Raw genomic sequence first — 10,562 nt, forward strand, 5'->3', positions numbered from 1 at the left:
CCCCCCCCCTCCCGTCTCTCTTTTCTTCCCGATTTCCGATTTGTACCTCCCTCTCATGGGGAGATGACCGAAATTGAAAAGAAGTTGCAGTTTTCCGGAAACCAAATTTAACATAAGAAAAAAGGAGAGGAAAAAATATAAGCATCTTCCTTTTCGTGAATAGTTTAAGGAAAGAAACGTTTTTATTTTTTTAGCGACGGAAATTAAAAATATTTATGAGTTGAATAGTTTATAGCTGACTCTCTCTAATATTTAATTTACTAATTTGTAATTATCACTAGCGGTCAAAAAAGTGATAACCTGAGATTCCAGTATCATCACTGGGTCATGACGGTTTGACTGCTCCGATTTCTTAGTTGTCTACTTCACTTGTGATATCGTCGCGACGTATTTTGCTTTTTTCAGATTGGAATTTAAAATAGAATTTTCGTAACTATATATATATTGCTAAAAATAGCTATTATTATAAACTCTCGGAAGATTGGATAATTTTACAAGCCGGATTCATTCTGCCACAGAATAAATTTCATTTCTTCATGTTCCGTAAGTTTCTCGATAAAATTTTTGTATAACTGACTAGACTTTTTTATTTAATAAATATAACTTATATAAAATATAAGTAAAAGTTTGTGCTACTTTGCATAATGAGAACGGTTTCTTATTTGTTTATTATGAAATTAATTATATAAAAAATTTCTATATTTTCAGATAATCACATCCGTGAAATGTTTTAAGTAAAAAAAAAGGTTAAAAAAGATTATATTTAAAAAAAGATTATATTTATCTGTTGGAACAAATTAAAAAAGATTTATTTATTTATTGTTTTTTGTAATTTATGGATATCTTTTTATGATTTAGATGCTTCAACAATTTAGAGAACGTAATTGAACGTCAAAACAATACTTGGGAGTACCTGAGAGTATACTTTGAAATACGGTCTGCTCACGGTCGGCAATTATCAAAGGGTATCCCGAAGATCCAAGCCCTTTACGAGTCACGCTGAAGACAGGAGCCATCGTAGATCGTATCGCGCTCATCCCCCTCTTCTTTATCTCCCCTTTTTCTTTCTCTACGTTTACCTCGGTAGTTCCTACCCCGTTCGTTCGTCATTCTCTTTCCACGGTCCTTGGATCTTTATTCTTCTTCTGACATTATTTCATTCCACGGAATTATCTATTTCTTAGATCGTAACGATTCGAATAGAGTTCTTTCATCTATGACGGGAATCTTGACGCTGGTAAGTTTTTATCACGCGTGTCCTACCTTAAAATTGATCGAAAAATTTATCCACTTATCACTTTATTGGTTAACGCCTGATACAACAGATTACAAATATACATCGTTCAGAAAGTTTAAATAAATAAAAATAGCTTCATTTATCGGCGTGCACATGTCGATATAAATTAATTTGTTTGTCTTATGTATTCCGCAATGATCGCATGTACGAAAGATAAGAAATGCGAAAAGTTATTGGCCATCTCAAATATAAACAAAGACAGTCTGCTGCATGTGTCTTAATAAGATATACAAATATTTAATAAATATTTGACATTCCTAAAATATAACATTCTAAAACTTTTTTTCGTTGATACGCATCAGTTTACGCATTATACATGCTTGTTTTATTGTGTAGCTTGTATTTTTAAAATGACTATACAAGTGATCAGTCGCGCATACATATATACAGATGCTGATAAAAATAATCAGCATGTAATATAAGAACGAGAGGAAGTTTGAAGCGCAACGAAGAACACTTAAATGGAAACGAACGCGTAACTCAAGTGGAAGTCGAAGGAATTGCGGAGTTCAGCGTTCATTATCGCATCTTATTGCGTAGACTATTTGCGTATAGATCTCTGTGGAAATTAATTGCATAATATTTGATTGTATAAAACCTACTTGCATAAGTGAACCTGACATCTTCGCCGATTTCTCCGTCTGACACGAAGGCACACATGTCTTTTCTCACATTATTTTCGATATCAATCCCGCGCGAATGACAGTGCAGTTTTCCCATGTAACATTGCAATTTCTGAAATTATTCAATTAATGTGTCCGACGAAACGAGAGAAAGTTGCTAATAATAATACCATAAATTTAAATTTGAAATATGTTTGTATAGATTATTAATTAATAATATTAATTACAATTAATAACTTATTTCATTGATGAAATTAATTATAAATAATGATATTTAGTTGATAATAGTCAGATGAATATATTTTTCATGATAAGATTTTTTTGTGCCTCACCTCTAAGTGGGCAGAAAATCGCCCTTATCGCTTTAATTTAGATTTTCATGAGCGATACCCATCGCTATCGCTCGTCGGAAAGTGTCGTCCCAGCCGGCTTTGTTATTAATGTTATATTTCGTACAGACGACTTATGGTGCAAAGTGCACCGTCAGATCTGTTATTATTGTCGATCGATCGATCGATCGACTGATATGAGATAAAACGGGCTCTCGATTCTCCGACGCGCTTATCGTTTATTCTGACTTTCAAAAAAAAAAAAAAAAAAAGAAAAGAAAAGAAAAACTTGAATGACTCAGTAATAATTATCCATCGCAGATTGGATTGTTAAGAGAGACACTCCAAATTTTTGCCCCCCGGCAGAACATTCTGTCATTAACAGCATGCAAATTGTTCATCTCCTGGATAAGACATCCATTACGTGTCTTTTACTTATCGTTACAGTTGTTGCACATTGCATGACGTTGATCTTACAGAACACGTTGAGATAACAGCAACAGTGAGAGGCGACTGTGTCACTCTTAAATATGATCTACGTGATAATCATTGGATTTTAATTACAATATTTTATGCATATTAATTTTGTCCTTGTTACATGTATATAAATTTAGCTTTAGAAGGTTACTGAGAAAATGCAAAATTCCGCTTTCCCGCTGTGCCATTGCGAGGTCACTGGGGAATTCGACAAATTTAACGGCTGAAAACGGGCGTGACAAGTGCGTGCACTGCGTCTGGGAAGGGCGTCTCGTGAGGTTTCTTTTCGTCCATGCATGTTGCAAGGTGTCCGCGTTGGTAGTGGTAACAGTGATGGTGATGATGGTGGTGGTGGTGGCGGTGGTTTCTTCGCGGTCATCGAATTAATTTTAGACCATCTGCTCTTCCTCGAGCCTCCTTTAAGGAAGTCAATGTTTAGGAAGTCCATGGGAAGTGGCGACAACGGAAAGCCCCATGAAGCGAGAACCAGGAGAGAACATGGGAACGGACCTTTGCAAGGAAGTCGAACGGTCCCTACATGATGCATGTCCCCCTTCGTTTTCTGTCGGCAAAGTAAACGCGGGGGTGTGCGTGTGACCTCATCCTCGTCGACGATCTGCTCGAATGATTGCGATTAAATTGCATAAAAACGATATTTACGAGCAATGAACATCGCGATATATAACACAAATCTTAAAAAGATACAATTAAATTCTATGTAAAAAAAATATATTTTATAGAATATTATAATATCAGTTTGACAATTAGCTGATGTGAGCTAATGTTAGTAAAAAAGTCAAAATCATTGATGAAATTAATATTGATATTCTATATTGACGAAGAGACAAAGTTATATTTTATATTTTCTTGGTTGGCGCGAAATAAAAGTAAAAAAATGTGGCCATCTGAAATATTTTCTTTTCTTTATTTCTCTTAAAATACGATTGGGGAATAAGATTTGGTAAAAAACAACAGGCATAATGAAGGTAAATATGTACGTATTCGTATACGCCCAAAACCGCAACGGGAATGCACGGACCAGAGGGCTTGTTTGTGTTTTCCGATCTCACTGCGTGGCTTCATTCTCGGTACCCTCCACGGAGTATTCGATACGGGAAAGAATGTCGTCGATCAGGTATATGTACACGCGATGATGAACGAACAGCGATATTTTGTTGGCGAGAAATAATTAACGTTAAACCTCTACGAGGGCTATCACCGTCGCGGCGTACCGCAAATATCTTTTTAAATCATACGCTGAATAATATCAATGCTGAAAATAGATCAATTAGGAGCAGCAATATTTTGTTACAGTTTATTCAAGTGGCATCGCAGATGTATGTATAATATTTGCAGAACTTTCAGCTTTTTATCCTTAAATCCGAGCATGATAAAATTCCAATATTGTTAATTTTTATTACTGATTTGCGAATCTTTCTAAAAACATATACAGGCTGTTCCCTCAGCTGCAAAAATATTTAACAAAGAATATTACTTGGTATAATTATATTGTATTAATATGTAATTTGTAATGAATACGGATAACGCTCAGGAAGGTCATCTCATGTATTTTGTAATTATAAAATTTATAATTATTATGTATATAATAAAGATTACATCAATCAATGATACGGAATGTAGGACGATATAGATATATCGCGCAGCTGATCGTAATTAAAGATCTGGCACTTGCCTGCCTGTTTGGCGATTCTGAGATCCAGCATTCTGAAATTTGAGCATATGTATGGCAGCGTTCATCGCGGATGAGCGGAAGGCATCATCCTTTTTTGGTCTATCAGTCGTACAGCGACGGTACGGGACCATGTTGCCGGCAGAACAAGATTAATAAATCCAAGGGGCTGCCGTTCGCCTGGTAACAATAACGAAACACCTTTTATGCACGCGTGGATTCCACCTTTTCCTCCTTCATGGTCGCCACCACAACCGCCATGTTCTCCCGTCTCGCTTCATCCACGTGAGCTTCTTCACATTCACCTGCTGCTATTCGAAGATCAGCTGCCCTAACCGCCACCTTGGCAGCACCTTGCCCGCCTCACTGTCCTCCTTCAACTCCACCGCCGCAGACGGACTCTTCCTTCGAATCTTCTTATCCTTCTTCCGCTGCCTCGGATCTTTCTTCCATCTTTTCATCTTCTTCTTGTTTCTCCATTCGCGCCTTACCTTCATTCTTCACCGAGGCCGTCTTCCTTCGTCTTCTCATTTGCTTCGTACTACTCCCCGTCTTCGCGGCCTTTATCCCGCCAGCATTTTGGCTCCTTCTTCTTCATTTTCTTCTTCTTCTCCTTCTTCTTCTTCTTCTTCTTCTTCTTCTTCTTCTTCTTCCGCGGCTGCCTCCCCGAGGCAACCGCATGCCCGTGCTCGTTCGGGATTTTTTCCAAAAAATCCAGCTGCGCCGATCTTTTATGGGGGTCCGGCCGCTCCCAAGTGCGCCGCAGCTTGCGCACTTGTGACACGCATATTCCATTTTCGAGGCGAGGCGAGGTGACGGTCGGATGGACGACCTTGCATGTAATTAATCGCTCTAGAGTATACGCTAGGTAACAAGGCTTCATGTTATTTACGTAGCTTAATCGGCCGCTTGGTTATCGTTTAATTTATTATCACTGCATTCCCCCAACAACAAGTGGTTACTCTCCAGCATTACGTTCGACTGCATTCTCCTGCTCATTCTCGCTTTACGTTATTTGCTCTACGCTTCGCGGCTTACGCCGTGAAGCTTCAAGTCTCGAGTGGACGACGGTTATCGAGAGAAAGTAAGTGTCAATTCGCGAGTGTTAGCGCCTCGCCTGCACGCGGCCTGTCGTGCGTTTCTTTTCATTTCTCTCTCTTTTTTTTTTTTTTCTTTTTTTCTTTTATGGACAACGGGCGCACGATGCAAATTGCATTACGCAACGGTAATGTTAACGCGCGACAGCACGGACGGGTAACATATTATGACAAAATTTATTCGTTATTCAGCAGGTGAGACGAGCCGATCGGGATACCGAAGATCTATGAAGGATTATTCATCTGCGGCGCCAAGAGCGCGTTCGGCGCGCGCGCGAATGTGCGTGTTTCGCGTAATTTAGATAATACCGGCTAAGAGAATACGAGTTACTTTCTTCGTGCCGTAAGTTACTCTGTAACACGCGCGCCCGTCGGCGATAAGAGGGAATCGCGTTTGAATCATCTTGCGCGTATAACCGTCGCTTAATTTCGCAGCACAAAATAGCCTCTTCGAAATCGCTTGACAAACGTTCGTGAACGGTATAGAAACGGTTTTCTTTAAAATTGAAATCAATTTGAATCGATTACGTCAGCAGCACGAATTAGCAACACGTTTGTATATCTTTTTTTATTAGCATCAACATATTTAAAGATCCTTTTCTATTTGTGCGTATGCCATTTTATTAATAGATATTATACATATATATGTATACACACACTACTATATTAGTAGATATATACAATGACAATGTAATATAATTAATGCGTACTTTATGTTAAAAAGTGTCATAGAGCATAAAAATAAATTCAACAATGATATAAGAACGAATAAATTAGTCAAGATGACGTATATATTTTTTGCAAGTCGATTCGAGATTTCGAGATTTTTAATGCCACGTATTTTTAATATGCGTTTATTCTTATTCTCGGCATTTAAAGTCATGGAATGCACGCAAGAAATCCAGTTTGTGTGGCGTTTCTGGTCGCTTCGACGGACACGGCAGTCAAGCAGAACGAATCCCGACGTGGCGTCAGGTCGCTTAATGAAATTCAAACAGGGTCCTGCCGAGCGTATCGGTTACGTTTCCACCCCCAGCGTCTTGCACGGCATCTCGAAAAAAGGGTTGGCGCCCCATTTCTTTCCCACGCGAGGATCTCGACTACGGGCGGCCCACAAGCGACGCCCTTTTAAAACCGAGAGGGCTTTTATGGATCTCTGAGAGTAAAAAAATCGACACAACAGAAGTAAGACAAACGCATAGGTAAGACAAAGGCTTTAGTCTATGAAGTTTATGACAAATTAGCAACACATTTCAAGAAAACTGACTTACATATCTCAATAAGAACGTTCAACTTCGTTTCGTTCGCGATTTTTAGCATTTCTTTCTCATTCTCACTTGTGTATACTTGTGTATTTTTGGGGAATAAAACCGAAGACCGGGATCGAGGCATGGTCCAATTGGAAAATTGGAGAGCGAGATAAATCGGTAATGATTAGATAATCATTAGGCAGGCGGGCACATTTGGCACAGCTATTACCGATCGATCCTTTCTTCTCAGCGAGTCCCGGCGACGGCGAAAAAGCCCTCCTTCTGTTCCCCTCCGCGTGGAAAAAAGACGAGTCCACCACTGTGGGAGATCGCGTACGCAGGGTGCGGGCCGGCCATGAGGAATCGTGAGAGGAAGCCTGCGCGCGGTGTGCGAGAAGGACGAGGAGAATCACCTGCGGTGCACCTGCTGTGCAGGGGGCTCCTTCGGTCCCGTATTAAAAGTGTATCAGGCGCTCCCTGCTTCCCTTCTTCCCTCCGTTCGCCATACCTCTCCGTTGCTCCTCCGCGTCCTCCTTCGCCTGTATACTCCTCCGCACGCCACGGAATACCTGATGGCCCTTCGCACGATAATTGCCCTTCAACCGTCTTTCGTCTTTCGTCTTTCGTCTTTCGCCTTTGGTGGAAACGATCCGGCTGTGCGTGCGCGCGCGATCGGGCCCATTCCTGCAAATTGCGAGCCGTTAGCGATTGTCCCGCTGATACGCGAGACACCATTCAAGCATAAAGTATATATGCAATTCTATAAAAAGTATTAATTAAAAGACCTAAAAAAATATATCTTATACGTCGTAATCGTTATCAACGAACATTTTCACGCTGTAAAACACTTTTTATATATTTTTTCGCGAGTTAGGAAAAATTTTATGACAACGGGGAACGCAAGTGCAAGGAATTATTTTTAAAAATCTAAAAACGAAGAGTTCGAAGACTTTCAATGGACATTTAGATGTAGGTACGTGTGCTTCTTCGATTACCCTTTTCTTCGTTCGCTTGCTACCGATGCGAGACCGATGCCATTGGCCCGTTTGAAAATTGCTCTCGCAACCGACGTTGCCTGAGCGCGTGCTGGATCAGGCTGTGGAGGAGGCTAATAGCGTATGATTGCCAAGCTTTTACCTGCTGAAAGAAACAATTTCGCCGCGTCGCCTTTTGCGAACGACTCTGAACGGCATAACATTCTCGTTTGGCAAAACGTTCCTCACAAAAGCCTGATTTTGCATTTTATGCAGAATTCGCCAATTGAAATTTGCGCGCAAAAGAATGCCTTTAAGAAAGAAAGAAAAAGAGCCCGCGAGGATTCTTCTTTGAAAAATTCCCGTCCATTCGAAATGCATATTTTTGACGAAAGCCATTTAAATATGCGCTTCTAAGCGTATAAACATACTAACTTCAGAGGCTCTGATCTTCGTTAGTCTTCGATGCTTCGATTTTCTTTCTATTTTTATTAGCATATTCCTTTTCTTCTTCCGCCCTTTACCACTTCCTGTTACCATCGTCTCCTAAAGATTGCATCAATTTGCTTTTTTTTTCTAACGGTCTCGAAGAGATACGTTTCTCCGCACACGTACGCGCGGCCGCACTCGTTCGCGACGGACAGCAGAAGCGACCAACGGCCAACAGGTGTATAGCAGGTGCACACCCCGAACGCCTTGAAGAGCGTTGCGGAGAGCTGAAAAGTTTCATGTCTACCTGAAAGTCCCACGCGAGAAGCCGACGCGACTTTCAACCGTCGTTTTCGGCGGAGCGCCACCACCCTCCAGCATTCCCACCCCACGAAGGTGTCGTACCAACGAGACAACGGATAACGACATCTTGAGCAAATTGGTCTTTGGTCTCTACGCATTTTGGTTTTTGATTGAAAGAACGCTAGAATGTCTAGGAAAGATATATCGTGATCAACAATTGAGATTATAATTATTACCTTTTATGCAGAATTTACTTAGACAATGGATAATGAAAGGAACGGAAAGGCTTCTTTGTAATAGTGGTATGCAATAAAATTAATATGTAATAAATTATTCCCGACAGAATATAAAATTTAACATAATAGAATCGTAATATTAAACAGAACGACATCCGTACGCCGAGAGGCATGCAAAGTAATAAACATCGCGCGGAATGGATCGCCGAAGAAAGAAAAAACGAATTGACGAGATTGCGATGATGAACGAAGAGATGGGGGATAGTAATGAAAATACGAATGGGTCAGTAAGAGAAAAGGAAGAGAAGAAAGAACGTGAAGGCAGAAGGAGAAGCTTAAAGAGATCAGCGCACGAGCAAAAGAATGCTACGATGCAATGAGGCAGGAGGGAAACAAGAGAGGCCAAGCGGAAAAGTGGCGGGACAAAAAAGCGGAACGAGAGAACGACGAAGAATAGAAGAAATAGAAGAGGAAGAAGATCAAGAGGAATAGAGGAAACCAGCGGGAACAATACCGCGCGGAGGAAGCACCTGCGTCTTATTATCGATCATCTATCGATCCGCTCCCTATGCTCGCAGCCTACCCTTCGGAATCACTATATATGCCGCACGTTGTGTTTTCGACCGTTAAAAACCCACCCTGTCGTGGAGGAACCGTCAGGTGCTTCTTCCTGGACGGCAAGTGCAGGCGGCACAAGTGCCTTTTCGATTTAATGACACGTTGTCCCACACGAGCGCGGGCAACCACGCATACACGCGAGCACCTTTCGCCTTCCTTGAGGTCCTTCCGAGTTTCCGTTGGCCAGAAGTGCCACCGGGCCGTGTACGTGGCACTTCTAATTCTCCCAAGGAAACGGAAAAAAAAAAAAGAAAAGGGAGAAGAATAGGAAACGCCTCGGAAGTCGCGCGGCAAAACGCGCGTCATTAGGTAGAACGAATTAAACGTTACCGAAAAGTGAACTTGTACCTTTTTTTTATCGTGCGTGCGTGAAAAGCAGTCGATTGTTGCGGATGAATGAGAGATCGTCGACTTCGCTGATTCGGACATGTGTGATAATCGCGGTGTGAATGATAGAGGCATTTTATTTCGAAACAGTGCCGCTCGCGCATTTTTACATATCGAAATTCAATTGAGTTAATGATCGCACCTGTACGTCCCTTTCTCTCTGCCGGAACACGCTCGAGAGACATTCCGGCAGCTGTAGCTGTACATAAGGGACCAACGTATCCCCCGTTGCTGGTGCTGGTGGTATACACATGCGTGTACCAGCGTACAGGTGGAAGACATGATCATGAGGCTCCTGCTACTTCTCCTTCTCTCGGAGAGCTGAGTTGCCTTTGTTGCGATTTTTCATCCGTCTCTTGCGCGACGCGGGCACATCTGCAACTGCTGCTCCAATTGCGTCTCGAAATGTATATTAATTAACAGCAACATTAACGGCAACAAGCCTCGCATATCATAATTCTTGTTCAAATTATAATTTGCGAGCTGCCATTATTTTTATTGCGCCAATATTTCAACAAAACGAATTCGGCCGATGCGATTAGTCAATAATTCGAAGAAAATGCGGGACCTCTTTTAAATCGCCCGATGTCGCACGATATATAGGTAACTAACTTAACACTTTCAACCATCTGCCCCGTATCGGGCATATGCTACAGGGATAACATCGAAAATGATCCGAAACAAGTATGAAAGAGGAAGAGAGAACAAAACGTGTTCCTCTATATGCTCCTGGCACTCGCTATCCGGCTGTCGACAGTCACCTGTTGATTTTCACTCAAATCAAAATAATATCACGGTTACCATATTTTCTCGATAGTCGTCTTTTTCTCTCAAATTTTCCCGAGGAAACAT

General features: G+C 41.2%; 1 pseudogene; it reads right to left on the reverse strand.

The window, feature by feature from the left end:
- Positions 1-6,821: 6,821 nt before the first annotated feature.
- On the reverse strand, positions 6,822-10,049 carry LOC148937601 (uncharacterized; annotated as a pseudogene).
- Positions 10,050-10,562: the final 513 nt, after the last annotated feature.

Source organism: Pogonomyrmex barbatus, unplaced genomic scaffold (genome assembly GCF_055798465.1).
Source record: "Pogonomyrmex barbatus isolate J1 unplaced genomic scaffold, ASM5579846v1 scaffold13, whole genome shotgun sequence".
NCBI lineage: Eukaryota > Metazoa > Arthropoda > Insecta > Hymenoptera > Formicidae > Pogonomyrmex > Pogonomyrmex barbatus.